The sequence below is a fragment of the Marmota flaviventris genome, chromosome 18, assembly GCF_047511675.1.
Source record: "Marmota flaviventris isolate mMarFla1 chromosome 18, mMarFla1.hap1, whole genome shotgun sequence".
In the NCBI taxonomy this organism is placed as follows: domain Eukaryota; kingdom Metazoa; phylum Chordata; class Mammalia; order Rodentia; family Sciuridae; genus Marmota; species Marmota flaviventris.
The window spans coordinates 50,809,810-50,821,927 of NC_092515.1; positions in this window are offsets into that span (position 1 = coordinate 50,809,810).

Genomic DNA, 12,118 nt, shown 5'->3' on the forward strand with positions numbered 1-12,118 from the left:
CTTCAGTGATCCTCCGGGCTCAGCCTTGCATTTCACTGTGTGAGCTGGATGGAAAGCCAAGTGTTGTGTGGGGGGTGGGCAGGGGGCGGGCAGGGCACTCCCAGGGTGGCCGCCCAGTGGGTTTCACGAATGTCTCAGAACCTGGAATACTGGAGCCATTCCTGCAGCCCTGCCAGTCACTAGCAGTGTCACCTTGGAAAGGTTGCCTTAACGTCTCTGTAACCCCCTTCTTCTCTGTCACATGGTGATCATAATAGTCGCAACTCAGTTGGATGGCTGTGAGGTTTAAATGAGGTAATATGTGCAAACAGCTCTTTTGAACAGGGTCCCTTTTATTTATAAAGATTAAAAAAAAATAGTTGGCATACTTCCTTTGAAAAGTACCTGACCTCAATATCTTTGAGTGTTGGAGATTGAGAGGTGTTCATGACTGCTCATAAGAAACTGTTGAATCCACCCACACCCAAAAGCTCCTCTCAATGTATGATGTACGGTACACATATTTCCCCCCTAGGGACGAAGTCTCAGCTTAACTAAGATACTCAGAGGGGTTATGACTCAAGATTGGATGTCCAGGGGATCTCAAGGGCCTGCCTTTCTCAGCCTTGGCACTATTGACATTAGGGGCCCTATTATTTTTTGGTGTAGGGAAATGTCCTGTGCATTGTAGGATGATTGGCAGTATCCCTCTCTTTTATCACCTCCCCCCCTCTCCTTCCCTAGTTTTGACAATGAGAACTGTCTCTCGACCTTGCTGAATGTTCCCAGGTAGGGGTGAGGGGGACAAAGTCACCCTGATGGAGAACTGCCGCTTTACCACGTTGCCCGTGTGCTGCGCTCTCTGTGAGCGGTTACGGGTGCTGTGTTGAAGTTTAGTGGGATTTCTTTTCTGAACTTGTTGATCTCTGCTTACTTCTATGCACTGACTGAGCGGCTCACTGCAGTCCCAGGAAATGGGTTTTTCAAAGTTGAAGGACTACAGACTTTGCAAACCCCAGCCCTGTTTGAAATAAAGTACTGGTTCCTACACCGGGCTGGGCAGCTGAGTCAACTGAAACCAAGGTCTTCTATTTCTTGTTGTGCAAACCTGAAGGTTTTTTACAGCCATAAATGCAACATAAAACTTGCAGTCCTTTACTGTTGGGTAAGATAAGAGCTAATGATTAAAATGAACCCGTGAATTCTGTGGGGAAGAAGATCTTGAGGTAATTTTCTTTTGTGGTGAATACATTTTTGTTTAATCGCACACCAGCGCGTTGGTGGACCCGGATTCAGACAGACACCAAAGGTGGGTCCTAAGGAGAAGTCTTCACAGGATACAGGTGGAAGCCTTTGATGTCCCCACTCTGTAGGAGGGGGCCTAAATGCTCTGGGTGGGAGGGCTGGGCATCATTTGGGGGCATCACATGATGAGTATCTCTGCAATTTCTGTTGTTATGCTTAGTCAACCTCCATAGACAAATGTGGCTCAGCTCTTCTTCTCTTGTTTGACTTCTTAAACATCAGCTCTAAGATCTCCACGTAGTTTCCATCTCAAGGATGTGTTGCTGCTCAGGAATGAAGAGTGTCTCCCCAGACTTGGGAAGCTTTTTTCCTGAATCCCTCATGGAGCTTGCTCCGGGGTGGTCCTCTTGCTGTGGGCTTGCCAGCACATTGGTTCCTCATTGTTGGGTTTGCCTCTGGTGCCTGGCACAGGGCAATGGAAGCAAGCTTTGGACATGCTGTTGGTGCAACAAGAAGCACCACTAGATCCTAGCATAAGGGGACCAAGTACTAGTTTTTGTCTTGAGTTGGTTGATGACCCGAGGTGTAAAAATCAACATGGAGAGAAGCTCTCAAAGGTATGCTTCAATAATGAGCATGATCATTTGAGCCTCCTTTTTGATCCTGTAGACCTGGGTCATCATTTGTGCAGTTGATCCTGAGTCCTTGGTGCTTAGGATTCCAACTAGCACCTTGCAATGGTTGTGCCCCAGCAGATATAGTGGATGCTGAGCATCTAGAGTTGGGTTAGGCATGTGCCCCTCAGCAGTGCTGCCTGCAAGGCTCTCTGCAGAGCAGGTGTGGCTGTTAACCTGGGACTCCCTTTGCAACGATGCTAGGAGGTTGAGTGCTGCACAATGCAGACTGGTGTTGCGGGTCATCGTTGACGTGTGGTATTGGAGATTCTGGCTTCCCATCTGAGCATGGTAGCCACAGGGCTTGGATATCAGGTTTGGAATTCATTGCAAATGACATCTCTTGAGACTACATCTCTTAAAATTGTGCTCACACCCCCGAGGATCGCTGTGGTCTAAATTTGAACAGTGTGCAGTCTCTTGCTTGCTGTGTCTTCAGCAGGAAAACATCTCATCCTCTGTGGGTGAGGCCCCAATCTCATGATTCTCACTTAGGGGAGTCAGGGGCAGATGCGGAGGACCTGAGGGAGTTGATGGTCAGATTGGCCCCAGATCTGCCATTTTTTTGGGAACAGAGTTGGTTCCTCTGTGACACTTTGGCACAGAGGTTCTTCTGCACTTACCTGCAGAGGTGAAGGGTTTCAGCAAAGCACAGATATGAGGTCAGGAGAGACAGCCCTGGGACAGGGTGTCAGGCTTGCTCAGCAGGCGCCAGACTCAGTCTAGGCTAAGCTCCCAGTGAGGGTTGAGGACACTGCATCTTGACTGGTCAGCAGCAGAAAGCAGTAGTTTTATTGTGTGTGTGTGTGTGGGGGGGCGGTCCTTATACTGGTCAAAACAGTGATTTGGAACCCCAGACCTTAGACTATGGTCTGCCTTGTACCCTCTTGAGAAACAGAAGTTCTTATTTAGGGAAAGACTGTGATTTCTCAAAGGGTCTACGGGAACAGCAGGTGGAAGGAAGGGGAGGCACAGGATGTCCTCCTGATATCAGGGGTGGTGGTCTCCCTGGTGGGGTGATCATGGAACTCGTGGAAAGGATGGGCAGCCTGTGATGTCTAGCTCTGTAGAAGAGAAGGGTTTCTTGCCCCTGTGGTGGGGTCTCTGCTGAGCCCTAGGAAGTGGTGTTGGGGCCTCCAGCCTAGACAGGGTTCCTCCAGCAGGAAGAGAGATTCCACAGTTCAGGCAGTGGGTGGTGGTGGGGAGTTGGGCCTGGAGAATGCTCTGCAGATGGAGGGCATCTCCCAGGAAGTCTCTGGTGGCTGCTGTTTCTGGGAGCTGCTATGAGGGGCATGGCTTGTGGAAATGTCTTGGTTTTTCCTACAAGATGCCTCAGGTGGGCAGTTCTGAGTAGCCAGAGCTCTTTCACCCTCCTGAGCCATGAAGGAGGGTCTGCGGGTGTTCCTTGTAGACAGGACTGTGCATTCTACAAGACCTTTCTGTTGCTCTCGATTTTATCCAGGTCTGGGATTCGATGTTTGTGCATTTTCACTTCCTCAAGCAGCTTCTTCTCTTTCTCCTTCCTGACCAACTGTCCACCAACATGACGTGCTGCCTGTGGCCTCGGGGGGCCTCATGGTTTTACCTTCATTTTCCAGATGAGCACTGACCAGCAGCAAGCCGCGCCGGGCCTCTTCCTCGCCTTCCTCCCTCCTCCATCAATTGCCTGCTCCGACCCCTCTCATTGGGGACGGAAGGCTGCATCTTTTTCCAACCACTCTCTTTCTTCTTGACTTTGTTTGTGTTGCAGAGCCATGACTTGCTGCTGATGGCCTTCTGAAGGCTTGTTGTGAGGTTCCTCTTGATTTTTTGATAGAACATTGGCTGCCCGCCTTCCTTTTTCTTCCTTGATGGCACAGTGAGAGCTCTTCTCTCCACTGGGAAGGGAACGGGGCTGCCCATTTTGAAACGTGGCAGACAGTATTTTGTCCTGGGATCATGATATGACTTGTCAGACTTCGAATTTTGTCACCCTGGTGTTCAATTGCTTTCTGACTTGTGGCGCATTGGATGCTAGGGGAAGGTGTGTAAGTGGGTGGTGGATGGACCTCCCCCCCTCCAGTCTCTCTTTGGTTGAGGGGTGCCCTGGGTGGGGGTTAGCTCCCCGGAACTTGTGGCCTAGGGCCTGTTGGGCCATTTCTTTCCCTGTCTACACTTTTGCCTATGCCTCCTCAGCATGAACCAGTTGTGGCTTTAACTGCTCAGTCTCTGATGAGACTTCCTATCTTGGGAGGGGAGTCTGCTGACTTCACTATGAAACCAGAGCCTGAGAAAGGTCACACTGGGAAGGGAGTCCAGAGCAGTCCCCTTCCTTTGAGGACTTAACAGGGGTCTCCTCTGCTGCCTCCCTGGGAGCTCGCATCCTCTTGGCTTCTCCTTTCTGTCTGTTGACAGGAAGCCTCGGGTGACATCCACCAAGTCCCCACAGTCCCCATCTCAGAGGAGCAGCAAGAAGGGGGTTCTGTACCTTCAGAGCCATCCTAGCTGCAGTGAACCCCTGGAGGGGGGATTTTTGGTCAGGAAGGACTCTTCAAAACTTTAAAACTAATATTCAGAAACCTTGCTTTTCCTTAACTCTAAGTTCAGTTTGCGATTTTCTGCTCTGTCAAATTGTATTCTTCCCCTTGAAGGGAGGTGGTGAGATTCTGGGTCACTTTCAGAGCAGTTGGTGATGAGAGTCCCCACGCTTGCTCATGATATGCTGACAGCCACAGGCTGACTCGGCCTTCGGCTGACTGTTGATAAGTTCATTTCTTCCTTTATATTCAAAAGGGGCAGGGCCTGCTGGAGGACCCTGTGTCCCATGCACATGGCCTTAGGCTTGGCTTAATGCTCTGTGGCTGCCATCTTGAGATTGGGGGTTTTCGAAGCAGTGGGCTCTGTGTCTTTTAGCCCTGGGCCCTACAAATCAATTTCTGGATCTGAAGAGGAGCCGCATCAGTGGGAAGTGTGCTCTTAGAAGATTACTGAGGGCAGTGAGGGGAAGAACAGCTGGTGTCCAAGAGAACCAGTGGTCCAAAAAGGCCGGAGTGGAGGGGAGAGTGGAGCCCGCAGGAACGGAAAGACTCGGGGGTTTTCTTACTAAACAGGAGGAGCAGGGCGAGAGGACGGGCATTTCATTTGGGATTCAAGAAGTCAAGAATGCTGGCACATGACCTGTCAATCTGCCAGATAGGACCGTGCTAGCCCTCAGTGTGCGTGGAACACGGTGCATGGCCTGTTAGCAATGCTCCAATAAATAAGTTGCTAAACAGCCACACCTTCACATCGGGACCAAATGAGTTTCTGGTCAAGGGCACGGGTTAAGCAAAAACCCGTGGGTCATGTGGTGTTGGAGATAGTTTCTTCTAAGTGACGGAGCCTGCCTGCACCTAAGAGCAGTAGGTTGGGATCTGGTGGCTCTCACCTCTGGGTTAACTCTGTGCTTGTGGAAGAGCTTTCTTCTCTCGGTTTCTGGCCCCCAACTCTGCAGTCTTTGGGACCCTGTCAAGTCCCATTTTCCTCCATCTTCCGCACCATGGGCTCTGTGGCTTGCCCACTGTTGGCACCTTTAAAATGTCCCCTGAACAGAGAGAGCACTGCTGGTGCAGCCCACCGCTTCTTGCTTTTTCCCTATTTTTCATTACCTACGATGCTCCGCACCCTGCTAGCATTCCTGCCCTGTCCCCACAACTGAACAAATGTGTAGGTGGTCTGTAAATGACCAACCTGCCTTCCTGGGGTGCTGCTCCCCGTGGGGCTGACCCTCATCCTTGGTGCCTCACTCTGTGTGACTTGCTGGAGAAAATCCTCCAGGCTGAGGCACCTTTGGGAAGGCGGTGATGCTGGGAGCCCTGGACAGGGACTCTTAACAGTGGCAACTCTGGCCTGGGCAACGTTGCAGGGTGGCCAGTGAAATTTTCCTTTGGAGAAGGTGTGCCCCGAGGGGTGAGCTCAGCATGCTCCATGGGTCCCGGCAGATCACCACTGATGGTCCAGGTAGGGTCTCTCTCCTCTTATTCCCTTCAAGCTGGGTTCCTCATTCTCTTGCCGCTGTGGGCGACCGTTGAGGTATGTCAGTGGTGCTTTTCTTGAGTGACCTAACAAACAGCATTGTTTGTTTAGGTGCTTGTGATTCACATAGATGGCATTATTTTACCAGTTCTTATTCTCTTTTCTTTCTCAGCATTGTGTTTTAAGATTTGCCCCTCCCCTCTGCACACTGAAAACTTATTGAGATTGCCCAAAGAGCTTTTGTTTATGTGGGTTAAAACTATTGATATTTGCTGCATTAGACATTAAAACGGAAACACTTAAAAATACTTCCCCATTCATTTGAATATAGCAACGATGGTAACATTGCAAGCGAAGGTAAATAATAATTTAGCATTATTATGAAAATAGTTTTTACCTTGCAGATTCCCTGTCCCAGTTAGGTGGCTTTTTGTTCCACAATATGAAAGGGCACCATGAAGGACTAAACTTAGAAAGTAAATTTAATTTGTGTTGCTTTATAATACCTGTGTCAAGAAGCTATGAAATGCATTCGATTGTAGCAAAATCTGCTCAGGTTTGGTGGAATTGCCTCTTTGGTTATTGATACTGTTGCCTATAATATGAAAGGTCATTCTGGATGGCAGAGATTCTGTTTCTTACCAGAATACTTTTTGGTGCTTTATGTGGAATTTATAATGTCCTAGAACAGATTACTTAACATCTAGAAGAAAAAAATCTTCACATATGAGCAAACTATATGTATAAGTTCTCTACTAAGTTTACTTATTTTGCGGTCCATGTATCCATAGGCCTTTATTTTTAAGACTATTATTTTCCGTTTGGAAGAGTCAGTGGTTTTTAGTGTATTGTTGGGCTGTGAAAACATTACCACTATCTAATTTTAATTCCAGAACATTTTCCAAAATGAAATCTTCATGCTCCCTTCCCTCCTCGGCCTGTGGCATCCCCGAATCTACTTTGTCTTTTATGGGTTTGCCTATTCTGAACATTTCATATAAGTGGAATTGTGCACCACGTGGCCTTTTATGCCACAGATTTTATGCAGTATGTGGTTCCTCTTAGCATAATGTTTTCGAGGTTCGTCTATGTCAGTGCATGCATCAGCACTTTGTTCCATTTATGGATGAATAATATTCCATTGTATGGATATACCATGTTGTATTTCTCCATCAGTTGATGCACATTTGGGTTGTTTCCACTTTTTCTGCCTCCTTTTAAGAATGCTATGAACATTTGTGTGCAAGTTGTTATGTGGACACGTATCTTCAATCCCCTTGAGTCTGTTTCTTTTGACATGTTTTGTTATCAACCAAATGGGTAACCGAGGCCCATTTCCCAGGCAGCCATGACAGCTCTTCAGATGCTGCCTTCTCAAATCAGAAAGAAATGAAGGGGAAACAACAGGGTATCTTTTTACACTGGCAATGATCTTTGGGATTTCCCAGTGGGGTCTTGGAAAATCACAAAGATTTGTTCTTTCAGTTTAGAAGCAATCAGGTTTGTTCAGTATATTCCTGTGGTAAGATCTGCATGAGAAGAGTTGTCAAAAGAAATGCTCAGCCTGCCCAAGGTTACATTTACACAGACAAAACGTGATCCATAATATTAAAGTGTTTTAGAAATTGTATATTTTGCGGGAAATCCTTGGAGATTGGTTGAGGCCCTGACTGCCCATAATATTGTTACTCTCAGGGGACACACTGAGAGGGGGATTTGCTGTGCTCCACTCTGATAAGGCTCTGCTGAGCTACGGCTGCAGCCTGTGTCTTCAGTAATAAATGACTGGAGTCTCATGGTAAACGGGTGCCAGGGGCACCTCAAACTGACCCATTTGAACAGACTTGTGGGTACAGGCTCCTGAGATGGTGCCACTTCAGCGGATGGAGTCGGGGCCCTTTTTAATCCAGAAGAGGACAGCTTCCCGAGCACAGACTGCTCACCCAAGATCCCATGGAACAGCCCTCCAGGCTGCAGGAAGGGGTGTGGGAATGCCGTGTGGTTATTGGTTTAAACTTTTGTTAATGTTGTTCAATGTTCTATTTTTAGGCTCTCTTCTTCAGCTCCTTGTAACCCACAGTGATTTAGTGGACTCTGCTTTGGTAAATGGAAATAAAACATGTAAAAATGCCACTTTGACTGGTGTGCGGGGATATTTTGACTGGTGTGGGGGGGTATCCCGGTTGCCTCTTACTCTCCTCTTTCCTTTGGGCCTGAGGTGGTAACACTGTAACACTGTCCCTCCCGGTTCACCCACGTGTTTGTCAAAGACCTTTGTGAACAGATCCTCCTTGAATGATCATTTGAAGTTGCCGTCTGTTTTCTACCGGGACCTGGACTGATTAGTAATTGGCACTAGAGATGGCCTTAGGAAACAGAGCCTGGATATTCTGGGATTGGGTTGATCCATTATTCAAGCGGGGTTGAGACAGCCTTCTCATCAGAGGGAAAATGGAACATGGATTCTCCATAGCAGGCGGTGACATCCCAAATCCTAGAGAATTATCTGTGGTAGCGATAGGGATGATAGGCAGGTAGAGGGTAAAGCACTGAGATTTCAAATGTTTGTGGCACTTGGTTTCTATGGCAATAAGAGGGGATTTAAAGATTTTGGAGTTGCCTGGATTCTATAGAAAGCACGCAGGGAAAAGAATCACAAAACCACAAACATACACTTGAGAGTGCGTGAACCAGATCTCTGGGGTGCTCTTGGAGAGTCATCTCCAGTGGTGAAGGACAAATGTGGTGGAGGACCAACCCCAGGTGACATGACATGTGCTGCATGCCTGCAGAGGTGAGTGTCTAACACGTGGACCTGAGACGGGGTGGCAGTGTCTCGACAGATGTGGGTAAGACAGAGGTTTGAAGCCTCCGTTTGTCCTGAACCTTCCTACTTTACTCCCAGAGGAAGCCCCTTCCCTGTCCAGTTTTCCTGGCCACTGTCCCCTGTGTAGGAACCTGCCCTCCTTGAAGTGGCTGCACGTGAGTCATTGGATCATGGGCTGATGACCCCTGGGCATGGTACCACCTTCTTTGTCCTCACTCCTCATTCACACCTTGACAGTTCCCCTGTCAACAAGCCCACCTCGAATTATCCCAGGACCATTGTGCCACCCGTTTCCTGTTAGCATCCCAATGGAGACGGCATGTTCAAAATCTGAATTCCCCGCCCAGCCTCTTCTAGGAATCATCCCACCTTGGCCTTAGGTTCCAGAGGATGCAACTAACTCCAGCTTACCGAGTCAAGGTTCTGTGGACTGTCTTCCTCATCAGCACTGGGCACTTCTATATTTCTGCCGTTCTCTGTGTTAGAAGCTGAGACAGTTGATGGGGTTGCCTGAAGAAAGCTTTAATCTATTTTCTGTTGCTATAATTGCATACCACAGACTGGGAAATTTTATAAAGAACAGAGGTTTATTTAACTTATGGTTCTGAAGGCAGAAAGGACCATGCACAAGATGCTGGCGTCTGGCAAGGGCTTTCTTTCTGAATCATAAGATGAGCATCAGATGGTGAGGTACAGCAAGCATGCTAGCTTGGGTCTCTTACCATCTTATAATGCTACTATTGCAATCATGGAGGCCCTGCCCTCATGGGCTCATCTAACCCTAATTACCTCCCAAAGAATCTACTTCCAAATACCATTGACATATGACTTTGGGGGTTGTGTTTCCAACACATGTATCCCAAACCACAGCCAAGGGTAACCTCTTAAAAAAATGTCAAAGAACCTTTGTGCCCTGGGGTCTGGACCATTCCTGTGGTGGGCCAAGACATTGGGGCTCCACTCCAAAATATAGGATTATAAGGATTTGTGCCTGGATTTCAATAATCTTCCAACCAAAAGGAAATTGAGTGAATCTAGAATGTGCCTGGAGGTATCGCCTTTAGCTACTGTAGCTGTTTAGTTTTGGTATAGTTTCCAAGCTTCTATTTGGAGTGGGAAATGTTGGGATCCTGGCCTCTCAAGGGATAGGAGCTGGATGAGGATTTTCCTCCAAAGGGTTGTGCTTGGAGTTAAGGAACAGATAAGCCTGTGCCCCAGCTCCTAGGGCATCTGAGAGAGATGAACCGTGCCACCCATGCTCCCCGCCACCTCAGTCCTTGTCCTCTTAGTGTGGAGAGAGTCTGTAGACCACTAACTACAGACCACTAGTTTGTAGATGGCACCATGGTGACCTGTGGGTTTGTTCCTCTGTCCCTTTGTCCTGATGTGTGTGTGCTCAGAATTAGCCAAATGGCTCATTTAAAAAGACCGTTTCTTCCTAAGAGCATGAGTTTCCCCTCCTCTGAAGGGAAAAGCATGCTGGGAGGTGGGCACCAGCAAAACTGCATCCCAGAGGTACAACAGGCAGACCCAGCTCTGCACCCACCATGGAAATGCCTTACCCTTCTTCCCCCCTCCAGGGAGCACTGGCTGAAGACCAGGGAGCCTGGATTCTGTCCGACGGCTCCCCTACCCACTCCTTCTATGTTCCAGTCTCTTTCTCTTCTCCTCTTCCTCCTCTTTTTTTCTCTCTGGCTTTTGGCTTCCCACCAGTGTTTCTCCTACATATCTTCTCCACTATTGTCTGGCTGGCTCCCTCTTCCCAGGGTCTGTATTTCTGTCCTTCCTAGCATCCAGATCCAAGCATTGGCTAGCCATATCACTACCTCTAGTCTCCAAGCTACGTTTCCACCAAATTTGAACCCCACACCTCTTGCCTGACAGTCCAGGCCTCAACCACACCCCATCTAGGATCATATATCTACTCTTGCCCAGTCAGTGGTGGGCGGGCGGGCAGGCTAGGCAGGCAGGCAAAGGTCATGGCCCACTGGGCTGTACCATCTAGCCCATGAGTAGACTGGGATCTTTCAGAAACTGGTGTGGCTGGGAAAGAAATAGGGATTAAATCTGATTCAGGGGCCAGGATCCTTGGTGGTTTCTTGGTGGGTTCCAGGATATCAAATCAAGTGACATTCCCACAGGTGACTTTGGAATCACACCAGCCCATATTTGAAGCCTAGTTATGTCACTTAGGAGTTACAGTACCTTGAACAAGTTAATGGTTTTTTGAGCCTTAGTTTCTTCATCTGAAAATAGTATCTATCTGTTGGGGACCACAAATCAAGTCAAGATGGCGCCTGGCAGTTTGCCAGGAGGAGTGGTTTGTGAGGCGACGCCACCGAGCCATTAAGATGATAGGGATTCCTTATTGGCTGACTGCTGTATCTAGATGATGCTAATTGAGTCAAGCTGTGTGTAATCAGGTATTTATACCTCTGCTGTTCTGCAATAAAGCGGCTCCCGCTACCTTGGGTGCAGGCTGAGTTCCCGCTGACACAATAAAGCAGTTCCGGCTTCAACCTTCACAAGTTGCTTGTCACCTCCCGGTTAATTTGTGCAGCCGGACTGCGGCATCTATCTCATGGAATTGTTGTGAAATCAAATGAGGTAATTCTGTCAAAATGCATCTTGTGGACAATAAGTGAGTATTTAAAAAATATCAGTTATTTTTCTATTCTAGGATCTTAAATAGCTCTGTGAACTCAAAGCTCAACCTGGCCCTAAACCAAGGAGCTTCTGATCAGGTGTTACTGGATTATCTGCACATGGAACTCCTGGCTAGCAGTTCCCTGTGTTTGCGGTTGATCAATTAGTCCCAGCACGGCCACATCCCCTTGGTATCCCTACTACAAAGGGAGGCGATGGTTTAGAAACTGGATTCCGTCTGCTGGATTCATAGTCTGGCCTGTCCCCAGCTGGCCATAGCTCAACCTTTGTACAAAATCTTCAGTTTCCTTGACTGTGCTGAGAACAGTCAAGGTAAGTCTTAAATGGTTGAGACCAGCAGCCAGGCCAGCTGTTCGGCATAAAACCCGGACTTAATCAGCTTTCAGCGAACTGGTGGCTGCTGTCACCTGAGATGTCAAAACAAACGGGGAACAAAGAAGTGACTCAGGTTGGCGCAGGGACAGGCAGGGCATGGCGAGTGGCGGCCGTGAACCTTGGGTCCTGCCTGCCGGTTCGGTGGTCCCGGGGCCTTGCCCACCCGCTGGAGAGCAGCCCCCCGCCCTTGGCAGAGGAGAGCGGCTGAGAGGCGGTGACCCCTCGGCAGGACACGAGCTCCCACCGCAGAATGTTTGCACTTTATTGTCTGTAAACTCTTCTTTGGTAAACAGAAGACCAGAAACCCAAGAGAAAGGGAGCACGCACGTATAGGAGGCGAGGAGAGGGCAGAGGCCCT